This window comes from Harpia harpyja, chromosome 22 (genome assembly GCF_026419915.1).
Source record: "Harpia harpyja isolate bHarHar1 chromosome 22, bHarHar1 primary haplotype, whole genome shotgun sequence".
NCBI lineage: Eukaryota > Metazoa > Chordata > Aves > Accipitriformes > Accipitridae > Harpia > Harpia harpyja.
In genome coordinates, this window is record NC_068961.1 from 20644009 (window position 1) to 20661859 (window position 17851).

At 39.5% G+C, this 17851-nt stretch overlaps 1 long non-coding RNA gene across 1 annotated transcript in view; it reads right to left on the bottom strand.

Annotated features, from left to right (window-relative positions):
- The window catches only part of LOC128135282 (uncharacterized), a 407736-nt gene that overhangs the window by 379250 nt on the left and 10635 nt on the right, over window positions 1–17851 (bottom strand). The window lies entirely within an intron of this gene.

Sequence of the window (17851 nt, forward strand, 5' to 3'; positions counted from 1 at the left end):
GTGTGCTGTAAAAGGATACACTTTTTGCCAGATGTTGAATAAAAGCAGAAAGGAAAAAGTATTTATAGCTATCCTAGCAGTATTTTAAAACTTAAAGTTACAAATTGTTACACACCCAAACAATACTCTCAAACTCTGTCTTATTGGATCAGAGTACAGGCTTCAAAGTTTCTCTTATTTCCTCACACAGTTAAAATTCCAGAAGCACCATCCCGAAGAAGATCCTGACATAACCCAGTCAAAAAGCACTGCGTAACACAGCCCACAGGTTCACCAAGGTCCGACTAACACCAGCCTCAGCCAAGGATGACAATGGTCCAATTGCTAGTGCCGTTTCATAAATAATAAAAGGATGCTATTGCCACAGTGGTAGAAATGATGACTCAAATGACTGAGTCAAATACACAGTAACTCAAAGGCTTTTAAGAAAAGCAAACTGTCCCGTCAAATCAGAATCAAATGGCAACATGGGAGATGGAAAACTCTTCTGCAAGAGTTAACTCCTATTGCTTTTCAAACCAGCCATCAGGTGACGTTCTGGTAAAACAGACTTAACCAGTTCAGCCACCCCTTTCTTCACACATAGTGTCCCACAGCATTCAAAGCAAACCAAATATTCAGCCTGCAAGTAAGACTGTTAGTAAAAAACAGAACCCTCAGTAAATCTTTTTGTAAAAGCTTCTTTAAGTTTCTCTCACTGCACTTGATTTTCCCTGTGATAGTACCAATATCTCAGATTCCAATTACTTAAATATACTTAAAACTCAGTTTTCCTGAGTATAAGTTACAGTTTTACCGACATATTTGTCAGTTCTGTTTCATAGGAAATTTACATTTGCTCTCAGCAACATAATTTTTCAGGTGAACATCAGTACTTTCAAGACTGAAGCCTAGGTACTGTTGAAAAAATTTCTACCTAAACTAAGTTGATAGGAAGGCAAAACATTGCAAAACAAAAAGGTTGATTAGATGAATCTGCTTTCCACATTTTTGTAGAAAACTGAAATATTAATCTTTCTAAGGATTATTCACTGTCTAGTGAACATAGCTGTGTGGGTTTAGTCTCCCATCTTACATAGTACATTACAACCTTTCATGATTTATGGCTCTGGTCTCGAGAAAGAAAATCCGTGTTGTATCTGATTATTATCTCTTAATTGGGAACTCAGCCTATGGGAAATAATGAAAGCAGGATGTACTGGAGCTACAATTCTGTCAGGTGTAGTACAGGATTTTTCAACACAAAATTTTCAGCTTTTAATTATAAGTTTTCTTATGGAAAATATCCTCCTCCTGCCTTCACTGCTGCCCAGAAATCATTTGGACATAAACTGCTACTTGCTTTGGCTAAACTGTTTTGGTGCTACTGCAAATTCAAGACTGTTATTTTCACCTACTATCATCATAACACTTGGAGACACCAAGAAAACCCAGGTCGTATGGCAAAGTTAAAACAAAAATAGGTAATCTGTTCTTACTACCTCAAATCCAAGTCTGGAAGCTTTAAATCCCTCTATATAGTTACTTACCTGTTTTCTCCAAATGGACCCTGACAACCCATACCTTGTAGCGGACAACAACTTACTCCAAAACTTTAACAGGTGCTAGACTTCCAGGTAGTTCAAGAGATGAGATACAGCTCATGACGTGAATGGGAAAATCCTATTACTTTAACAGGAAATGGGACCTGTGCTGAAAAGCTGCTTTGGGCAGTAATACAGACTGAGATTTTAGTTCATTTCTTCAGTAAAATAAAATAAAAAATAAAGAGGAAAAAAAGGCGAGCAGGAAGAATCTGTGGTTTAAAAAAAAAAAAAAGAGATCATCTCCATCACTTCCAACTTTTGATTTGTCTGAAAACTCTTAAAATCTTTCTTTTTCATACATGCAGAAAGAAAGCTTTCAGAAACAAAGCAGCACAAATGACACCATATTCCCCCCTCCAGTTACTCATTTAATATTAAACCTTGAAACAAAGATAGCAAAGAAGTTCAAAGGCTTTATAATTAATTCCATCTTTTTTTTAAACTTGGGCTTTTTAAAGTTGCATCTATGCATACAGCTTTTGCCACATACTATTTCCTTGCTTTTAAAATGTTGTGCTGGTCAAATGTACCAGAAATTAAAACCAGGCAAATTTGCCTCAGATGTAATTTGAATTGTGTTATGTCGGAACACTTAAAACTTCTGCAAGTATGAAATTATAAAACTGTTAAGAGAAAAATATAATTGTCATATGTGTTCATGTCACTCCCTGAATGCCTAGACTGGCATATCAAGCAATATCTAGCCTGTAGAAATACCCATACTGAAGTATCAGAAAAGCAAATGCAGGCTGTCAAGTAATCAAGCACATGCATGACGCGGCACTGAGTTCCTTCAGATGGTGCTAGCTGATGTGGGAAAATGGAAGACAAGTCAGAAGAACTTTCCACAATGCATCACTGTCATGTTTCTCCAGAAACACTCAAAATTCCTTAAAATATAATGAGTCACACCAAAGCATTTGAAGGTAGATTTAGATTAGATGTAAGGAAGAAGCTCTTCACTGTGAGGGTGGTGAGGCACTGGAACAGGTTGCCCAGAGAGGCTGTGGATGCCCCAGCCCTGGCAGTGTTCAAGGCCAGGTTGGATGGGGCTTGGAGCAACCTGGTCTAGTGGAAGGTGTCCCTGCCCATGGCAGGGGGATCAGAACTAGATGGTCTTTAAGGTCCCTTCCAACCCAAACCATTCTGTGATTTTATGATTCTATGATGATTTCTAGAGAACACAAGTAGTTTAACAGAAAGGTAATAGGTTTTAGCTACATATGTTTGAAAGCACATTTTTAACTTATCTCCATGATTTACATTCTCTGTAGTACTGAACTGCATCACTTTCATCCATATGCCCATGAATGGGAGCAGGTTATCCCCATTTTTGCAGACCTCTAGCACAAAAGCTAAGGACATCTTCTTACCAGTTCCAACAAAACTAAAACCCCGGGGACTTTGCTATTTGCTTCTGGGAATCTGGCACTAAGAATTCTACCAAGATAACATTGGATGTTGAGGAAGAACAGAAAGAATATCAGAGACTATTAATTTAGTTTTAGAACAGTTGTAGCTATTCTAAATGCACTGACACATCATAAAATAATTATTTTGTACATCCCTAACATAAACAATCAGTACAAGAGTTGAAAATAAAAGCAAATCTATTCATTTAAGACACACATATGAGAACTTTCAGCCTAACCAATCCTTCACACTGCACCACTAACTTTCTTAGACGCTTTGAAAACCATAGAGGCTATCCAGTCCACCTTACAGTAAGATTCCTTTGACTCCATACCCCAGTATGAAATGCAATAAAAACTTTTATGTATGATGCTAGGATAATACCATCCATGGAGTCGCAATAGTTGCTACTCAGACTGTTAATGCCAAGAAGTGTTCTGTAACATGTCTTTGGTCCATACATGAAAAAAAAAAAAACCTAGATCATTTAAAGTCCTGGGTTTGGATCCTGAGGTTTGCCTGTACAGGGTAGCCTCTGGTACTCCAAGCAGTGGTAGAAAGCAGTGAGAACCAGGCTGTGAGCAGCATTACTGACTGATTATCCTACATTCACACGAAATTCAGTCACAGAAGCTCAGCACGTGCAAGCAAGCTCTATTCTCATTCTCTCAACTACTTTGCCCATCCAAACACTCCCGGAGTGCCAGGTCTACCTCCATTTTCTGACGGTTTTCTCCTTGTCTACCAATTCCAGACCTAAAAATGTGACCACCATCGATTTTCAGGGCATTTCTCTGTGGATGACCTTCTTGCACTAACAGGGATCAGCTAATCTCTTGTTCCCATTATACCAACTCTACTGAGAGCAATGAGGGAACCTGGAAGCTCGCTCTTCTTGGAGATGTTCTCAGTGCCTGCTGCAGCCCGAGCACACTCTCCCCTTCTGTTCCTCATCTTCGGCAGCGCAATGCAAGCAATAATCTGCCACTTGTAAAATGGATTAGAGGAAAGGATGTGTTTTATGTAAATTTCAGCAAAAGTCTTCAGAACTAATTGCCTGAAGTGATTGGGAAAGCTGATGGAATTAAATTGCTGTAGAGATTTTTTTGCTGTTCTACAACAGAGAGACCCCTGAGTGCCTGGGCTTAGTACAATATTTTGCATATCAAATAGATACCAAATTGCTAGCCCTAAAACATTATGCAGTCCAGCTAAAGTGCACAGTAGGCTGTTTGGCAATTATATGGCCCATCCAGGTAAGCACAGGTGAACTTTGTTTTCAGAGATATTATCTTTCCAATACATGAAATAAGAAACCAACTTAACCTGAGCAAAACAAAGGCTGCTTGTTCAGCCTTCCGAAGTCCTTCTAACATAAAATATTGACAAATTCAGGGCATGCAAGTTCCTGTAAACATCTCACTGAGGGTGCTAGACGTCAACTTTCTATAGCACTAGAAAGTTATATAATTTAGAGTTTTGAGTGGCACAAAACGTCACCATTGTGCCTGCAACTACAGGCTGAGTGTAACCAGACTAAGAGCTCTGGGCTCCCACCATTTGGTTCTGTCCGATCAGAGCTGACACTTTCAGCAAGGATAAACAAAAAAGCTATATAACACTTCTGACAGTTCAGCTTTGTCGATCAATAGCTTTCTCTTTCTGATGTGCCATAGACCATTTCTCTTCTCAGTGTCTCTCTGTCATTACTGGTACATTTCTGATGTCTCTTGCTAGTTATATCTCATTTTGTTCCTTTGGCATTTCTGATGTTATCTTCACCTGCTTATGCTACCCTTTTATACTCTCCTTTAAAATGAGACTCAGTCAGCCTGAACTGTGTGTTCCCTTCTGTATATCAGAAGTCAGAGTTTTCATTGTCTGAGTTTTTCAATGAATCTTCATCTTTTTTGTCACTCCATCTCTGCCCATTGTGACCATACTTTTTTATTCTTTTGTATACAGCCATTAAGTTTTATCTGTGTTTTCCAGAAATCCTGACTCTGCCACCATATTCTAACTGCTTCACTTTTACTCCAGCTTCCTCCATGTAACACCTTTTTTTGTGCTTACTTGTTTTGCATTGGTATATTCCAAAAATTTCTGGAGTAAACTTGTTTCTTTTTTGAGCTAATTTTTTCATCATCTAAGTATATTTAGCTTTCAAGATTTAGTTTTCCTTTCCCTTTCCCTATACTGAGCTCTTGAGAAAACCAGAACTGTTCGTTTGCTTTACTGGTAGGAAATAATTTTTGCCCTCCCCCCCATCTTGTCTCTTAATTCATACTACTGGGACAAACTGCTTCAGAAGCTCTTTTTCCAGCCATAGCTACTTACATATTTCCAAAAACCAAGTGTATTATATATCATTGCTGGACAAAATACCACATACTGTCAGTGCTTCAAGGGCTTACCTTGTTTCTTGAAGTTTGCTGTGCAGGGGCTGCAAACGTGTACCTTGTTGAGGAGTAAGGTTAGAGGGTCCACGTATGGCACTTATATGAATCATACAACTCATACAGCCTTCTGTCTTCCGTTGGGAAGAAATGACCTTTAGAGGAGCCTGTGTCTACTGGACAAAACTGAGAACTAGCAGATGACCTATAATAACAGACGACCTATAATAACAGACAGACAGAAGAAACACTGATGTGGCCCAACAAAGACCTGCTCCATAACGCACCTTGAGCAACTGAGTGCAATTAGAGGTTTCTGGAGTATATTGGCATTACCTGGAAAGGATGTACCACCCAGGGAACTCAAGACACTCAAAGGCTTCTTCAGATTTCTCCCAGATATAGCACTGGGTGGTTCACTGCTGGATTCATTCACCTGCTTATCCTTTCCTCAGGACGGACGTGCAGCTTGAATTGTGAACGTCCCATGTCAAGCAGAGCTAACAACTTCTGAATCTGCCTGTCCAACTCTGTGATTGCTTAGCAACCGCCTTGCCCTCAAGAACAGCAGAAGCTGGGAGTACACAGATAATGCCACTGCTACTAGGGCTTATTCCCACCAATAAAGTCCCTTCTTGTTCCCTAACTGTTCCTCTATCAAGCATTCGTATTACCATTATTATCTGCTCCAGCACAGAAGCGCCCGATTTAGTCCCAAGTTCTTTCTAATGCAGACTGGTGAAGTTGATTTCTTTAAATGCTGCCAATAGCATAAACTGCACGGTGGTCCATGTCAAAGACATCTATTATAGGGCAGCTTTTTTTGCATTCAAGAAGTCCTATATGGTTTTAGCTCTAAAAGCAACTTACTTCAATGTAAAAAAAAAAAAAAAAATTAAAAAAAATTACACACATCCCCCTACATACAGAGACAAAATATCTTGGTTTTCCTAACAGTCTTCTGGTTTTGTGACACTTATTGATGTGTCATGTCACCTCTGCTGTTTGAGATTTATTTCTGGTAGCCATCGTAACTGGTGTTCCCAGTTCACAGTATTACAGTGTCACTACACCATGGAAATGGAGGGATGTTATGGCGTGGTACAGGGAACAGTTGAAGTGGGAATTGCCTCTTCCAGGGTTCACACTTTTACAGTCAGTAGAAGTTCCCTTTACAGAAACTACAGAAAACTAATGACAAAATAAACCCATGTGACTCATGCTTTGATGGGTAATCTTGAAAGGGATGGATTTTCAGAGAGGAAAGGAAGGTATGTGCTATTTGGAAATCAGATGTTATAATTATTAGTTAAGGTCACAAAATCTTAGTCAGTAGTTTCATACTTTCAAGATTTTCCAGCTGCTTATTTGTACTGTTTTCTTTTTTTCAGTTTATTTTAATACATGCTAACAAAAAAACCCCCCCAAAAATCCTGTATGAGTCAGGAAATACCATTTCAATGACAGTCTAAAAAAAAAAATCCAAAAACTCCCAGAGAGAGAATAAGGACTTTGAAACACTGCTGCAGCTATCTCCACATCTATCTCCCTTTTCAGGAAAACCAGCAAAGAATGAGGCTCTTAAAAGCAAAATTATATTTTTTCCTATAGCTTTTTATTTGATCAATGAGATAAGATAAGCATCCACAATCTGTAATGGAGTGTGGAATGAAAGTGTCAAACCTAAGCCTCAACAGTTGTTAAAACGGATTACTTACTTGTACCTGGGCAGTTTGCTATAAAGAAACATAAATTTTAAAACAGACATACTTTAGATGGAGCACAGACATGGCTTTACCCAGCTGCCTGTAAGAAAATTGTCTGAAAGCTTTTCTAGCAGAGTATGATTAAAAGGTACTATTGTACAACAGTGAGGAATTATTGCATACTACACAAGTTTCAAAGGAATAAAAAGTCTTCTTTAGCAAGATGTGTACATGCTACATAGCCTATTTAAGTTAATCCAACTCAGTGTGATTTTAATACGGAAATAATAAAGAAAATGAACACCAGGAAAAAGTTGTGAAGTTTCACAGTGACCTAGAAGTAGAAATCGGAGCAGAGATGGGCATCCTGGGCTTTTTCTCACAAAGCAGTCCGTGGGGAAAAGCAGACAGCAGCATCACTAAATTTTAAGCACCTCAAGACTTAGAATAATAGCATCAGAACATAAATGAGACTTCCATTATAAAGTGACTTAAGAATCTTTGCAAAAGTTACATGTGGCTCAAGATATTTTTTTCAGGATAACAGTGAGGCACTTTCTGCTGAGCAGTGAAATAACTGTAGTGCATAATAATGTTTAATGACCTGTTTCAGAGCATTCATAGAACATAATACTAATTAAACTTCACCACATTCTGATTCTTTAATGCTAGACCTGTAACATTTTATAGCATGGGAAAGATTTAACACTTGTCATTCAGAGATGCAAAGATTTCCATAGTTCCTGTGGGTCTTGAGCAGACAAACATAATTCTGTAAACAAAGCTAGTGACCCCTAAAAAATTCTCCCAAAATTCAGTGCATGATGTTTTGCGCTTGAATTTCATGCAGGTAGAGTATTTATGCACAGTTGCCCAGTTCCATTTATGCCTACCAGCCTCCGCAATGTTTAGAAGACCCTCTGTAGTCAGGGATTTTGAAGTCAAAGTTTTAACGTCAAATAGCTTGCCCCATGATTTCACATCTGTTTGATCCCACTGTATTTGCAAATGAAGAAAAGCACTTGGTGCAAAACATACGCAAAAAGGAGCCCCAGTGCTTAAGGCTGGAGTTAAACAGAAATATAGGTATGTCCATCCAAGACCTTCTTCCTTACTTTGGGAACACCTGATCTCTGGAGATGGCTCATTTCTCAATCAGCATGTTTCGCAGGTGCCTAAAACTCCACCTCCAGAAGAGAACTCCCGTCTTAGGGGGCTGAGCAAGGCAGCACTTGCATACCGTCAGCCCCCATGACAAACCTGCCCACTTCTTCTACAAGGGGTTTCTGGTCCAGAGCACTCACCCCTGAGGTGGGTACCTGCATGTCACCCCCCCAGCCCCCTGCAGGTGCCATGATGATGGCAGGTGGGCTGCTGGCAGAGGGGCCGGCACCGCCGTTAACCTTCCCCTTGGAAGCTACGAAGGAAAGACTGAAAATCGGCACAATTTGGCAGCTAGCTGGCGAGGGCACCATGTGAAGCATGGGGACGAACTCCACCCGTAATTATCTACAAAACCAATCCTGCCCATAATTACCAATAATCTATCATTACAAACCATAACTGTTTCCCATGTTTTTTTGTAAAATTAAATGTATTTATTCTAATGCCCAAATGGCTGCTAGACAGCATTTAAATCAGCAAGTCTTCCCCAAGACAGGTATTTAATTCAGCACTGTGATGTTCACACATCTCTGTAATGCTGTATTTGCTGCAAAACACATTCAGATAAAGAGGAAAGCATTAATCTGTGCCATGCAACACCATCAAAACCCACTGACCTCAGCCCTCTTCCAGTACAACTCAAAAGCCAAAGGAAGAGGAACAAAACGCTTCCACCAAAGCTACAGTAAAAAACATTTTCTCGTGGTGTTGCTATGGCCTTTTATAGTTCCCCATAGCGACTGACACTGCTTTTGAGAGCTGTGCAGAGAAGCAAGAGGAACATTTCTGGTTCTGCGTCACCTCAGTGTCAGTGCTCTGTTAATGTGTTTTCCCTTTCAAGTAACTATCAAATAGAGAGTACAGTGTACTTGAACTAATTTCCCCTCCCAAATAACAGGTAGCAAAAGGAAACCCATCCTGCCTCACTTTCAGCATGCAGAAAACAAAAGAAAAAGATCATCTGCACCCAGAACAGTCTTCACAGAAAGGGACAGTGGCATCAAAGGCCTCAGTGTACCTCCATATACTTATTAGTGCTGCAATATCAAAATAGATGTTTCGCATGCAAGCAAAAACAGATTTTTATTCTGTGATATGGGTAAGAAATCAGTCAGATACATCCCTTTTTCTGGCAGACCACTAAAAGGTAAAGTTTGGCTCTAAAGGCAAATTGAGTAATTTCTGGCAATGCCTTTAGGATGAATCTTTTTTTCTCCCCGCCATAAATCAGTTGCAAACTACACACTGTTATACTGGAAAGCTACAGCATTTTTCCACACAGGCAGGCAGTTCAGAAAAGCAACTAGGGTACCCATTTAAGGTTTCAATGGCTTGGCATGATCTCCCACGTACTTTCTTTACTGCCACAAACCAAAGCAACATGAGAAATTTACAGCTTAGTATAGCTGATTAGTTAAATTTTATTCTGTGGTGCTGTCTTCCCAGTTAACATTAAATCACTTCTTTTGAAAATAAGATTAAAACCTAAAATTATTTAATGTACTTTAATTATTCTGAACAAATAACTGAGTCCTCCTTGAATTCATATAATTAAAATTGAAATTTATTTTGGGTTCAAAAAGGGAATAGACCTGTAAAAATTTCATTACTGAAAATATTCTTGACCCAAAAGCACAATCAACTAAAAGGTGAAGAAACACAAATAGACGCACTATGTTTTCTGATGAGTAAGATTGCCTGGGGGAGAGAGTGTAGAAGCACATTTATTTTTATACTTTTGGAACGATTACGGACCAGGTACAGAACTACCTTTATCAGCAAGTTGTCCTACTACTAAAACACTAAAAATCATGAAATGGTATTATATTGTAGTATTACAGTATGAAATTGTTTTGTATTATAAACAATATACATGTACTTCTATAAGAGTATATGGTATTCTATTTTAGGTAATATACTCCAAAGCATAACTTCCTTTCCAGAAAATCTGTTGGAAAAACCATTTCTCTGGCATCAAAGACCAGATTAAAGACTTCAGACAAGTTGAAAAAAAGTGAAGAAGTTTTATCTGATGACACAAAGAACACACATTTCCTTTGTTCATCTAATGTCTTCTGGATTGATGGAACCAGAGTGGGAATAACATTTCCCAACTACATTTCTTCATTAAGAGTATTCACAACAGCTTGGGCAGTAAACATCACCACATACCATCACACTCTGTCCATGCTGTGAATGCCAGTGATAACAGCTTTCCGTGCAGACTGCTGTATCATATAATAAAATATTTAAATTATTGCCACTGATGCTTGCTTTTTTTCATGTCTGGTAGCAGAGAGCTACCAAACAAAACCAAACGTTGATGTAAATGACAGCCTTTTGGCACCCTGAAACTAAATTTACTGAAACAATGATTCATTTGTCATAATGCTTCTAAAGTCATAAATCCCATGAGAGGTAGCTGGGCAAGAGTGACAAGGGAAAATGCTTTTACAAAACACCTTTGCACATCTGATGCCTATTTCCCCATCCCATCAGCAGAAGTTTCACCAAGATGGCAGCAACAATTGTTATGGTGATGACTCGAGAAATGCCTTTTGTTCGTGGGCCTGTCAGATTGCTTCTCCATCCTAAAACCCATTTATCAGGGGGGACATAAGGTACGTGTCCTAAGAGAGTGGGCTGGCAGCAAGCAAGGAGCCCTAGAAAAATTTCATCCAACCTCTGTCTCTCCCCCTCCTACAGTGAAGTACCCTCGCCTCTGGCAACTCTATGAACATTTTGAGGGGGAAGATGAGGAAAGAGTAGAGACTGCACAAAGGCCGTGCGTAGGGGAGCTGCAGTCCAACTGCTGTACAGATACTCACATTCCTCTTGCTGCTCTGCTTCCCATGTAACTGGACACTGAGCAGAGGGCTCTCTAATATACTGCATCACTAGGGTAATGTAGGTTATGATACCTTTGCATGGCTGTAAGGAACAACCCATGATCCCTGCATTGATCAGGAATAACCAGTGATTATAGACAACCATAACTTTCAAACCCACCACCCTTCTGAATGCACAACACATGTTTGCCAAGTCCTACAGAGCACTGATATTATTTATTGCAAAGTATTCAGTCTTTGCTAACTTGAGAGGTCCAAGTAATACAGGCACAGCCAAATGAAACTGATATATTTACCTGAACCCAGACTGAAGCTGTGATGCTCTTGTTCTCTGCCCAATATCCGTGATAAAACAAAGGACCGCTAATTACAAAATATAAGCCCTACTTTAGCAGATTATTTCTCTCCAGTAAGTGCCATTGCTTTCATAAACACACCGTTTTAAGCTGGAAACGGTCTAAAAATGCTTATACATCATTACAATGGAACTTATTCTACTACTGCTTAGTTTAAAGGTGGTATTCAAATGTGGATTGTGTGTGAATTCTGTTGTAACTGGGTAGGCAAAATGTGAATGATTAAAGTTCCTTTGGACCTGCAGCCTTCTCAAGACACAGTGAAATAGGCTGTCATGAATATGCCTGTGGAATAATATGAAAACATTCTCTAGTCAATGTGTATTCAGCAGGAATATTGCATTCATGTTATTTTCATTTTATTAATTTTAATATGGAAATCAGAGCTTCATTACAGTGCAACAAGAAATACATAATAATATAAAATTTCAGAGCACACAAATAAAATTATGCCTTACCAGCTTTCATTTCCCCACAGCACTCTGCAAATAATATAAACAGAAGTTGTGTTTCAGGATCGGTGTGGCATAACCAATTTTGCTCAGGCGGAGAGCCAAGAAAACTCAAGTTCTAATCCCTACCCTTGGGCTCTTAATTCAGGAAGGCACTTATGTCCCTATGTAACTTTAAGAAAAAGCAGTGCTGTTGAAGTCAATGAGCCTACTTCACCATTCATGCATTATCCGAGTGCTCTGCTCAGCTGAGGTGCTAAGCTTCTTTCTGTCATTTTTTTCACTTATAATAGGAACAATACTTAAGTGTGTCACAGTGGTGCTGTGAGGTTCCTCATCTATATTTCTGATAAACTGATACAGCCCTAACACCACAGAACAGCAACATTTCAGTCTTCAGTATGTTTACTTTTTTAACATAAATTCCATTTTACTAACATAATGCCTCCTGATTTTAAGCAATGCTGAGCACCTCTGTCTCTCTTTCACATTAGGAATACTGGAGGTATTACAAGAGTGCAGCTGAATTCTCCTCCCACCCCACCAGTCTGTGGTGAACTCATCTGAACTCGGCTACAGTCCCTCTGCTGCTTTGTACACACCGTTGCTGTCCTCCTCCTGAGCTTTTAGTTGAGGGGTTGCCTGTCTATGCAGACACAGCATCATTTTACAGTTGGACCAAGCCTGCCTTCTCTGTGTCCCTACAGCTTTGCATATGGCAACTATCTGCACCTTCAAGTCTCTCCCTCCTGCTTTGTACTAGCTCTTGTCCCTGTTCCAGGAATTTTCCCCTTCCTGCTCTCGACGTCAGTCACCTCAAGCCTCTTTAAACCTATTCACATCCCTGTTACTAGGACTATCCTTCAAAATCATCATCCTGTCCGCTGCAATCCACTCCTCCAGCTCCCTTGCTTCCATCACTTCAGCAACAGGCTCTTATTTAAGGCTAGCACCACATGGAGTACCCCAGCACACCTCTGACCTTACCCCTGCCAGTAATGCCAATGGCAACATAGTTTTCTTGCTTCTTTCTGAAGTATTTCCCCACTTTTTCAAAATCTCTCACTACCTCTGACAAATCCTTCCTTAAAACCATCCTCTCCCTTCTGACACTGACAGGGCAAAATATGAGCTGAAAACATTGCTTTTCTGTAAAATTCATCATTATCCTATGCTCTTACTCACTCCAACTTCATTTTCCTGTTTCTTCATGTCTTTCCTTATGTGCAGTTCACTTGTTTTATGGGGTAAGATCTGTCGTCTTGGTTGCTCATGACTACAGCAACATCCACAATGGATCTCCAAACCTTTCTAAAGGTCTGTGAAAAGTCAACTACAATTTGTTGGGTCCAAATCACATGCTCATCACCTCAATTCTTTCCCAAGTGGGCATCCTCTGTCAGATGCTCCCAGGAAGACAGCAGCTACCTGTGCTGTGCTTTGAGCAAATGCTACTGTCCCGTGATCTCAGGATTCAATATTTTACAGACACTGAGGCGCATCAGCAGGTTACTCCTCAGTATCGCTTGGATATCGTTACATGCCCATGGCTGCTGCGTATATTTTTGATAAAACACAAAGCCTTTAAAAAACCTTCAGATCTATAACGAGATGTAAAAGCCTGTAATGTTTGAGAAGCAAGGCTGAAACTGATTCAAACACATCCTAATGATGGCAACAACACAGGAGTCTTGCCTGATTTTTTTCAAAAGTTGCTTTGTTCTATATGCTTTCAGAGTTCAAAGCACTGCAAACTTGCTTTCAAAATATTGCTTTTCATCATATGATTGTAAGTTACGTTAGCTGCATATTCCAGTTTTGCACCAGAAGTGGCAAAACACTGTCAACAGAGTCAAGACCTGTTTCACATGGACCTGTTTGACCGTTTCCCAGCAGGGCAGTCTTTGTGTACATCTACTTGGAGGTCATTTTCTTCTAGACATCTGGCCTCATTGCTGCAGCTGGATTGCTATCTATGTTCTGGTGAATGCAAAACTGGCTTTGATGTCCCTCTGTTCAAGATAGCCTTACCTTTAATTACAAGGGCTTAGACTTAATTTAAGAAATTAAGGTAGACTGACTATAGCCCCTCAGTCCTACAAGGCTGACAGCACTAGGTCTTGGAAGATGCTCTCAGTGGGAACTAAGGGGCCAACTGAGCAATCTGCTATACTGTGATTCGCACCCATGTAACTCCATTGATTTACTGAAAGTTTCACTAACATATAATCAGCACAGGAAAGTGAAAAATAAAAATCACTGCCTTCTCTACCACACAGAGGAGTCTGAGATAACACACAACATGCAGCTGCTACACATTGACATGGCCTGCATTCATGCCTGTGTATAAACAGAGAAAGATAACCAGCTTTCTACTTTTAGCACACTTTCTAGTACAAGCTCACTACATTCACTTCATTACAATACTTCTACCTAACACTAATAAGCATCCATACACAGGCTTGCGTAGCTGTGTGCACCTGGAGCAGCAGCAGAGCACAAGAGCTTTTAAAGCATTGCTTCACTGTAGTGATGAAAATATTTCAGCCACTGGCAGGTAGTGGACCAGTGGTTCAGGATCACTGTTTCTTCTGGAAATAAGAAAAGATTCACATCCTGGGCTGCATTAGGGAAAGTGTTGCCAGCAAGTAATGGGAGGTGATTCTTCCCCTCTACCTCACACTGGTGAGACACATCTGGTGTGCTGGGTCCAGTGCTGGGCTCCCCAGTGCAAGAAGGACATGGACTTACTGGAGTGAGTATGGAAAAGAGCCACAAAGATGATGAAGGGCTTGGATCATTTGTCATATGAGGAGAGGCTGAGCACAGCACTGTATCAGGCATTTCCTCAGATACAAATGACAGCATTTCAGCTATAGAAAGATTTCTAAGGTTTCTTACCTCAGACCAACCTTAGCATTGCATTTCTAAATAAACTCCTCTCAGAAAAGCACAGACAACACCAGAATTGAAAAGGAGACAGGACCCCACTAACCTCTAAATGTCTAAACAATCCCTGCAAACTTCACTTTTCCACTGTGAAGTTGAGCATGGGACAGAAGTGAGCCATAAAGGTTTAAGCATTACAGTGTCAAGCTACCTTTCTACTGGTTTTCACCTTCCATCAGGTTGGATTTTATTCCTAGCTTGCTGGGCTCTCCTAGCCTATCTAGACAATAAATCTGTTGGCCTCATGCTCACAGAGATCAGTCCAACACTCTCTCACAAGGGCTTTTTGCATAGCTACATTCTTACTTATTGTACTGGCCTTCCAACTTCTTGGATTCCCATCATACCACCCGCCTGCCATCTGTCTGAGGACCCTGCACAGGGACTTGCTAACCAAACTGCCTTTCAGGCAGTCCTCAACAGCAACCATTCAACTCAAATGTTACTGAAGTGCACAAAGAGGGACTCATTGCGTCAAGCCTTCAAAGCACATAGAATTTAGTGCGCTAAATAACGTATTATCCAAGCTCTTCCAGTTCTGGGAACAAGGACAGCATCTCAGCATAGCCTTCCATCTTTAGTTTTATCTTTGATGCCTCAGAAACAGAATAACACTGCTTGCATGTTATTTTTTCCTCTTCTTCAATAAACTCCACTCCTGTGCAATCAATATCCTCCAAGACTGAATCCTAGTCAATCACCCAACCTCTGACAAGTCTACCAAGGAAGCAGAGAACAAAGTAGAAATTAAAAAGTGAGGCCCTAGACGTCTCTGAAGAGTTAAGCTTGAAAATTCAGGAGTGGAGAGAGAGGGCTTTTCACACTTCATGAAAAGAATAAGGCAGACAATAGTGTAAACCTTACTTCAACCAGAAAGCAGGTGAAACAGTCTTCCAACACTATAAAAACCTGTGAAAAGCTAAGAGGAACAGCAGTAAATGGAGATAAACACCAGGGGAACAGCTTTACAACAAAATATACTCCATCAAGCTTCCTCCTTCATCACTACACAGTGGTTTCTAGCTTCTTTTCTTACTAAAACCACCCTATGACCCTTTGTGAGTCCTAAAACCAGTTGTCTAACCACGGGCAAAAACAGTACCTGCCTTGGTACAAGCAGTTGGAGACTGGGGGGGGTGGGCTGCAGAGCTCTGTCTTCCCACAAACATCAACCACTCACTGCACAGCCTCAGCAGCACAGTGGTAACAGTTTTATCAAATTCTTATGTAAATGTTATTAAGACTTTAACTGATAGAGTTGCACAAAAGTTCTGTACTGGATGCACAACTCTATTCATCAACTTTCAAACTTGCTCTATTAAACACAAAATGAAGAACGTAAAAGTATGGTCATATCCCATAAAACGAGCAGTCTTGATTATGATTATGATTTTTTATGATATTCCTTTTAAATATTTCAGTTAACATCTATGATATTTCTATGAAATATTTATGATAATTTACATTCATCATTTTAAGTCTCAATTTTCAAGATTAGCCCCATGATAGGAGTATGCAGCACCCTGATTGTGAATGCCTGGCAATTGCCATTTGTTACTGAAGAGTCTTGGGGTTCTGCATAGAATTTCCCCTTGCATTAGCCCCAGTGACGGATGAAGGCTTATGGGCTCATGGGATTTTGTCTGCAATGCTAAGTTTTGAAAATCCTTTGCATCTGGAAACAATGATTTTGATTCTAGGTGAACTCTGCTCCGTTCATCATTCAAACAGCTCATGTGCTGACATGTAATGGCAAGGAGACCTCCCTGTAAGAATGACTAAGAGAAATGTTTCTTATAAAAGAGTGACTGGTACCTCAGAGAAATCTCTGAATGGCCTATTAATCTTTACAACACACCGCATTCGCAGAAAAAAATTGAAAACTTATGATGGAGAAGAAAGCTTCATTTAAGCAGTCCTTAGCGAGCAAACCTTCTGCTACCTTCAGCAGAGACATTAGAGCGGGCCATTAGGGCTCAGGCTTGCAAACACGTTCCTGTGCTGAACAGAGTCCTCACTCATCATGACTCTTCACGGCCTGAAAACTGAGCCAAGTGTTTGCAGAACCGAAGTCTAATGTGCCTAACCAATTCATCCCCTTTGCTACTGAAAAAATAATTAAGACAAACAATTAAGCCATTTCCATTTTAAAATTAATACTGACTATGTAAGTGGATATTTTTCACAAGTAATTTTCTAAATTTTAACAACTGCTGTTCACGTAAGTCACAATCAAATATAAATGAGGTATCGTGCAAAGGTAGACAGTAGATGTTACAAGTAGTAATTTTCCTTTCTTATCAAAATCAGAGTAAAATACTATTTATAAGCAAAGATAATCTGTACAGAAACTCTACTGTATGTATGAAATGATTTAAAAATTTGCCCACAACCATAAACCCAAGTTTTCTAACAATTCTAGAATAGCAAAGTAACAGCACACTACACAAGTACTCAAATTGTTGAGAAAATACTGTCAAATATCTATTTCTAGAACATGTTCACATTGTATTTTCAAATGTTCGTGAAAATGTCTGCTGAAACACTCAGGCATAAAAAATGAAATTCTATATTGTTTTTTATGTTGAAATTGCAGGTCCTGTTGTAATCAAATGGAGGTGTTTATAAAGATAGAACAAAAGAAACTAAGACCCCAAGTAGAGAGTTTCACATATTCCTCAATTTTTTTTATAGTGACATCTTTCAGATAATGTGGATATTATCTTTCTCTAATAATTACGACAGAGTATGGGATACCTATACTTCCCAAAGTAGTATCTTTGCAACTAATGTATTACAATTACTAATTATTTTAATAAATTGGCTATCACTAATTAGAACATCTATTAAAGTATCGTTGTTGGATCATGTGGTTTATTTTTTTTAATCTTACACTGACTTGATGAAAATAAGAATATTTCAGGAATATTCCTACAGTCAGTTGTAACACACCTCCATTCACAAGCCACAGGTAATTGTT